The 7663-nt window shown below is 42.7% G+C and overlaps 1 protein-coding gene across 1 annotated transcript in view; it reads right to left on the reverse strand.

Moving 5' to 3' along the window:
- Nucleotides 1-5655, reverse strand: part of ESRRG (estrogen related receptor gamma) — a 445088-nt gene extending 439433 nt beyond the window's left edge. The window contains exons 1-2 of the mRNA XM_023534165.1: nt 5584-5655; nt 4612-4684 (exon numbers count right to left, since the gene is read on the reverse strand). The gene's annotated coding sequence lies outside the window, so the exon portion shown is untranslated. The remainder of the gene's footprint in view (nt 1-4611; nt 4685-5583) is intronic.
- Between the last annotated feature and the right edge of the window lie 2008 nt (nt 5656-7663).

Consider the following 7663-nt stretch of genomic DNA (forward strand, 5'->3'; position numbering starts at 1 on the left):
ACTTACAAAATCTTTGTCGTCATATGAAGAGGCAGTCAGAGAGCATGTAGCCAAAACACACAGAAAAAAATGTTTTACGGAGGTGTCAAACAGCTAATTACAATTTTACATTTCTGAATTACTTCATGCCGTGATATGCATCAGCTTTGTTAAACTTAAAATTTGTTGTGATTTCCTTTTTCGTTCTGAACATTCGCTCATGTAGCTCATTTCACTTTTGTAATTTCATGTCCTTTCTCTACCACGGCGCCGTCGAGGAGCAGGAGCGTGCAGCCGAGGCAGACTCTTTTCCATCTCCCCTGACTCCTACCCGTGATCTTCATACCTGTCCTGTGCCTTCCTCACTGCAACTTCCCAGGCTCAGGGTACGACTTCATTCGTGGACGCAAAAACCGGGTAACAGGCCCGCCGCCTCCCACCTCCCGCCTGTCTTATGGGGACATTTCTTCGCTTTCCCTGTGTGCCTTGCACTTGGCTCTGGCCTCATTCTTAGTTTCTGCCCTTTTGTTTGAGAACCCCGTCCCTCCGATCTGGTGGCTTCCGATTTGGTGGCTCTGACTATTCAGTTCGCACTTTGCGTTTGGCTCCTCTTCGGTAGCTCTTCGGGGTGGTGACCTCACATCCCTGGCTCAGATGCTGGTCCTCACAAGAGCTGCTCGTTTTCCCATGACCTGTGCCTTTCAGAGAGCAGGAGTGGATACTTCCGGGTGGCCTTGCCTTTTACTCCAGTAGTTGAACTACATGTTCCAGAATGTCTATTATGAATAGTAATTCAGACAAAACCAAATGAGAAAATAAACGTGCATAAAGAGCAAGAAAAAGCCTCACAGGCATCTCTGGACTGCTTCGTTTTCTATTCCACTAGTGTGATGGCTAAGAGTTACCCGTAGACGGTCAGTCTTTCTGGCATGAGACCCGAATGTTCCAGAGGGTGCCCTTCTTGCCTGCACAAGTATAAGTGCCTATTGTTTGTATTTAATGACTTGCCTGAAGATTGAGGAGTGGGGGATTCCTGTCAATCAGACAAAACTAAACATCACGCATGAGTATCTTTATACTCAAAAAGAGATGTATAGATTTAGTGAATGTATCACTTTTTCTAGTTAAAATCATCACCCAATAGGTGAAAATACGATTTCTAAGAAATCATCAATTAAAAACCTCAGTTTAAATCTTTGATAACATGTATACATGAGTATGTGTTTCAATACATCAAATTTTCTTCAATTTCCCATTCTGATTTGTACTCCTTATTGACTTATGACCGACAGCCCAGAGATGGCCCACACTCTGTGCCTGCATCTCTCCGCTCTCAGGTAGCATGCCTTGATGTCCACGGGCTTCCACCTGTGCCTCACCAGGTGTTCACAAAACATTTTCCACTGGATGGAGCTGGGGAGAAAAAGTTCTTCTGCATCAGTAATTGCTAGGACGTTTGAACAGTTTGCTGGAATTTACTTCCTGAGAAGGGTGGTTTGGCTTTAGCCTAGATGAATCATTGTGTGTGCTGGGGGGAGATCCTGAGCCCCTTATAATGATTCTTAGTTGAGATATAGATGATTAACAAGCTACAAAAAGCATAATCAACAACACATCGAGAAAAATCTCTGTTCTGTCCTGCAAGTCTCTTAAAATTATGTGAACTGACAAAGGAATGAGATTATTCCAACACTGATCTAATTTGGGGTCAAATTGTCCAGATTTTGCCAGTGAAGAGGGTCACCTGAAGGGCAGCATGAGGGCAAAGATAACGTTTCTAGAGCAGTGAATGTTCATGAACAGGCATCTCGCCCCAGAACTTGGCACTTGGCAAGCTGAACCAGCGAGTCCTAGTGTTAAAGCTGAGTACAACACCCCTTAAGCAAATTGCAAAGATAATGCCAAGGTTAAAAGTAAATGCATTTAAAAATAATCAAAGCAAATAACTTATCAGTCCCATCCATCTAGCTCTTTTAAAATCTGGCACATAGTACCACTTCTGCATCACAGAGTTTAGTAAAATTAGTTCCAGTTATGTACTAGCATTTCACATGGTCCCACATACAGCACCAGCCAAGAGCTCTGCCACCTGAAGCGACATGAGAAGCCTGGCTCTGATTGCACAGTTTCGACAGTGCTCAGCTAAGCTCACTGCAGTCCCCAGGGTTGTGTCCATGCGGTTGTCATCATTGCTACAGCTCATCAATCAGCAAATATTCACTGGGAAGCACCTCTGGACCAAGCACTGGGCATACAAATGTAAACAGGATAAAGTTCCTGCCCTCACAAGATTTATACATCAGAGGGAGAAGGCACCAAGGAATAAGGAAACACATACCTAATAGGGAACTAAAAGATAGGACAGGGTAGGGTCGGGTAGGGTAGGGTCGGTTAGGGTAGGGTCGGGTAGGGTAGGGTTGGGTAGGGTAGGGTAGGGTAGGGTTGGGTAGCACTGGGTAGGGTAGGGTTGGGTAGTGTTGGGTAAGGTTGGGTTGGATTGGATTCGATTGGGTTGGGTAGGGTTGGGTAGAGTAGGGTTGAATTGGGTGAGGTTGGGTTGGATAGGGCACCCTAGGATAGCATAAGATAGAATATTCCTCTGAAGAACAAAAAAACAGAGGAAGGAGGTAGAGTGTGCAGATCCATGGCCATGGTGGAGTCCAGACAGGCCTCCCTGAGTAGGTGTCACATCTGGTCCCAAAGCAAACTATACACTCACACATAGCAGAAACAGGCTCTGGAAAGCAGTTTCCAGGTGTAGTTCATTTGCATCGCTTAATGCCACCCATATATGTCTCTCAGGTGTAAATCACTTTTTCCAAGTGCCACTTCATTCCATGATTACAATATACCTATGCTGAAGTTTTCATCCCTAACTGGCCCCGGGCAGGGCATGATGTGCTACTAATAAAGGCCGAAGGATATTAGAAGGTTGCCAAGCGGATTTTGGGCCCCCATGGAATCTGGATTTTTCGGACCAAATGAATCGATTGGACCCACGTGACCTCAGCTAAGATGAGAAAAGGGGCTCACTTTGGCCACATGTCCACACAGTGCTTAAGTTTCCAAGTTGTCAGTCTGAGATGCCCCCTTAGCAATGTTTAACTACTTATGACATGAGATTCTGAAAGCTTTCTGAAAGTCTTATGCACTAATGGAAAAGCCTCTTACATATTTTATAAAACTAAACAAACATCAAAGTTAACACTCAAATGCAACTTGTTTTTTCTAAAGCTTATAGAGCCTTGTCAACATGGAAATCCCTCCTGCTGGTTCTATTCGAACGAACAGTGCAAGAGTCACGGCTTACGAGGGCAAAAATAAGAGTATAAGCTTTCCAAGGGCAAAGACTCAAGTCCATAGTTTTGCTTCCCCAGGGCCCAGCACAGCGCCTGACACACAGTAGGTGGGCAGGAAATGTTTAATTGCACAGATAGGAGAAAAATTTACAAGATATTTAACCACATGAAACAATCAGCTTTTGTTGATTTTCCTTTAAACATATGTTCTTAGCTATTGACAAAGGCAAACTGTAACAAAATAAAAAAGCTTTTTGTTCACAGATATCAAATACCATTATAAGTGTACTCTACACCAAACTTCCTGTCAGACTTTACAGACCCCTAACACTTCAAAAGGGCACGCAGACTTAAACAACACCATTGTTATCAGGGATACCGATGACCGCAATGATAACGATAGTGATAACGACAGGTGCTAACCACGTGCTGAGCCCGTGCTGGGTGTTCCCTCGCCACTGTACGCAGCAGGTGAGCCCACGCTCGCACCTCTGCCATCAGAAGTCTCCCCTCACCGCCGTATCTGAAACAGCACCACTATTTGGTCCTTCTCACTCCTGACTTTGCCTTATCATCCATCTGCTATTTTATATATTTATTTGTTCAATTATTTCTTAGATCATCTCTACTCACTACAATGTAAGTTCTTATGTGAGACAGAAACATTATTATTTGCTCTTGGTTCTTTAGCAATTAGTAAAACTCAATAAATAGTTGATGAATAAATGAATGTGTGAATGATTTAATTCCCCCTCTAAGACAACTCTGCAAAGTAGTATGTTTAGCCCCCCAAAATGGCTCCATGTTTCTCTGTTCCACGCTCTCCTTGGTACCCTGTGCTGACACATGTTGACTAAGTAAGCCATCCCTCCTGCCCGCTCCTTCTCCTACCTCACCTCGACAGAAGCAAAGTCTCCAGTTCTCTCTCTCACCGGCACATTCTCAGAGGAAGGCAACGAGCAACGTCCACACAGATTAATCGTTCCCCATGTTATTTTTATACAACTTATTTGCAGCCCAAGAGGGAAATGTTACTACATCACTTAGAGTTTAGGCACAGAGACAGTCGAGTTTCCGAGCCATCTCTGAGTCACCTGAAGCCTCACCGCAGCGTGGACATGGCCTAAGGCACGGACCGGAATCAAAGAAGTTGATTTCTGTGAACTCACCGGGAGATGAGGACGGCACATCCGAGGTTAAGGTGGCGGATTTTCCTGTACTGCGGTGTTGCCCGTTTATATCCGAGACCCTCCACCTCTGAGGTACCCTGTTGAATGACTCACTCCTGGCTACATTTGTGCCTCAAAAAATATTGGGAAGAGATTGCACTCACTCTGGCTTCTGTTCCACAATGATCTCACTCCAGCTCCTGGTCCATAATGATGAGGTTCTGCCTGAATTATAACCTACAGAAGATTTTCAGTTACTTCTTTCAGAAAAAAAAAATGGATTTTTATCTTCCTTATATTTAAACTTTTATCTCCAAGTAAGTATCGCTTTTTCTCTAATGTATATTTCTTTTATTTCATGAATATGATGGATGAAAACAGGAGCCACTGTTTTAATTGCTCTAATAAAATGAATCTCTTTCATGTGCATTTTACTCGCAAAGATTTATTTTTCTAAAATCTGTAAGTGCATTTCTGAGAGTTCTGAAATGTAAGTGTCACTCTGAGCTTGCTAATCACGTTTCCTATAGTAAGATATTTAAAATGCATCTTTCTTACTGGATTTCATTAACCAGTGTAACCATAAGAAATTAATAAAAATAAAATAAAAATAAAATAAAATGTATCTTTAAAGTGAATCACACATCTCAGGGGACTGGTGACGGGCTATGGAATCACTTACTTTGATGTCACCAGTTTGAATTTAGTCCAGACTTTAGGCAGTGAAAAAAAATTATTACAAGTGACAATTATTTGGCTTATTTTTATGAAAATGAGTGAGGGGCTCCTCTCTAGCACCTACTTCCTATCCAATCACAGGTACCACCATCATCTCAGAGGCATTAAACAAGACCCTCTCAGTGATGGAGGTACTGGAATTGGTGTATTTATATATATAAACACACCACAAACACACACATGCACACACATAGGCACATTGTGAATGGACATGCATTTATAAACACACGTATGCACACACAAACACACACGCGCACCATCATACGACTTTTTTTTGCCTGAACTTATCTATAACTTAACTCATCTTAATCATCAGTAAGAAATATATTTTAACCACATATTTGACAATACTCAATTCAATGCAAACGGTTCAAAAACTTAAGAATCTGCCTACAAACCTCTGTGGTCCTGCTCTTGCTTTGCAGGATTGCTGCAAACAGATGAGAGCACCTTCACAAGCCAGCCTTGCTGTTCACTGTGATGAAATAGAAGATGGCATTAGTCTTCAGGGATGTCAGTCTGGAAGCTTTTAGGAACACTGGCCTGCACTTACAAATCAAAGGCAACCGAGATGACTCCTCAGCAACATACCTTCCTCAGAACCCAAGAGACTGGATGCCATTCTTGCCGCCCGGCGCCCCCTCATCTCTTGTACCCAATCCATCAGCACAGCTTGCTCATCTACCCTCTTCGTACACCCTGAATCCATCAGTTATTTCCATCGTCACCATTACCACCTTAGAAAAGGTGACCGCCATCTCTCCCCTCGATTACTACAACCTCCTTCCTGTCCCTGTCCATGATTTTGCTCCATCTGTTCCCCATGATACTTCTAGAGCATCTCTCCCAAACGTCGCCCCCCTGCTTCCAACCCTTCAGTGACCCCCATGGCTTTGGGATGAGGCCCATCCTTCTCACAGACACCATCCGCCCCAGTCATGTCACTCCTGTGATGCTTCCAGCTGCCAGGTATGGATTACTACCTTCCGCCACCTTTCCTGGTCACTACTAAATTATCCTTCTTGAATCAAGATAACTGGCATTTCCTCTGAGAGTGTGTCATGATCCTCCCCAGTTCTAGGCTGGGGATCATTCTTTTAACCCGATCATGTCATTCACCATACGATGGTGGAATATTAACCCCTTTAGAAGGATCTGAGTCTTGTTCATTCACTGTTGAGTCCCTCTAGTTATGGTATCTAGAGTTTAATTTATTTTAGTAAATAAATACATGAGGTCAGAATGTAAGAATGACTTGCAGCATCTTCTCCCTGCACATAAAGCAGAGAAAAACAAAAATAGAGAAGGGGCTGGGATCCCAACTCAAAGCCGGGACTCGAAAGGTGGGTTCTTTGAGGAAATCAAATGACAGCCTTTGGCGGAGGGTTTTTATTTACATTTTTTAAAAAGGACAGTTTATCTATCCTCTGCTTGAAGTTTTGGTATGATCTTACCTGAAGATAATGAAATCAGCTAGATCAGTGGTTGCCATAAAGAAATCTGAGCAAGATTTTGAAACGAAGGTAAAGAGTCTGAAATGATTCCGGAACATGGCTATGTCTCTGCTTCTTTGGACATTACAGGGACGGAAAAGGACATGAGAAGGAACCAGCAGAAAAGGAGATGCTAGGATGTATCATTAAAAATAGCACATATGAAATATGTAGATGCAGAGGATTGGAAATAGAAATGATAAATACTGAGAGGATCAAAGAAGGGAAGTGAGAAGCGGGGAGAGAGCAAGGAGATTAGAGGAGGCAAAGCAGATGACAGGCAGACAGGTGAGGTTCACGGGAAAAAGAAGAGTAAAATCTAAAGAGATGCAGAGATAAACGGGAAGAGAAGTAAAAAAGAACAGTCAGGAAGAAAAGAGAAGGGGAAATGTCACATGGTAACTTGCACATGGGAGGGGCCTTATTTTGACAGCTGAATAGATAAATGAAGGAAGGAGAGATGAGAAAAAGTCAAGGAACGTCCAAAAAAGGACAACATATTTGAACTTTGATTCCAGTCTACCACATTATGTATCCGTTATATCCCAAAAGTGCTGCCCCCCACCCACCTCACTCAACGGAAGGCAAAACCCTATTTTATATTAAGACTCCAATACGATTAGGTCTGAATGCTGATAGCAGTCACTCATGCATTTATTCATTCATTCAACCAACATTTACTAAGCACCTTCAATGGACCAGACACTGTATTAGGCATTAAGGATTTGACTCTCAGACACATACATCACCTATGTCCCCAAGGAGATTGCAAAAGAAAGCATTAAATCTCTTTTTCAAATTGGAAAGAATCTTCTGCTTTATATTGCACAGCCTCCATAATCTGTATCAAAAATATCTGAATCAAAAGTAATAGTATGGCTTGGCCAAAAGCCACGGGAAACTGGGGCATTTGTCTCAATAGAATTAGACGACATTATGTCATGTGCCCATTAAGAATGGAACTGCAAATTATAAAAATGCCAAA

Source organism: Pteropus vampyrus, unplaced genomic scaffold (genome assembly GCF_000151845.1).
Source record: "Pteropus vampyrus isolate Shadow unplaced genomic scaffold, Pvam_2.0 Scaffold121, whole genome shotgun sequence".
NCBI lineage: Eukaryota > Metazoa > Chordata > Mammalia > Chiroptera > Pteropodidae > Pteropus > Pteropus vampyrus.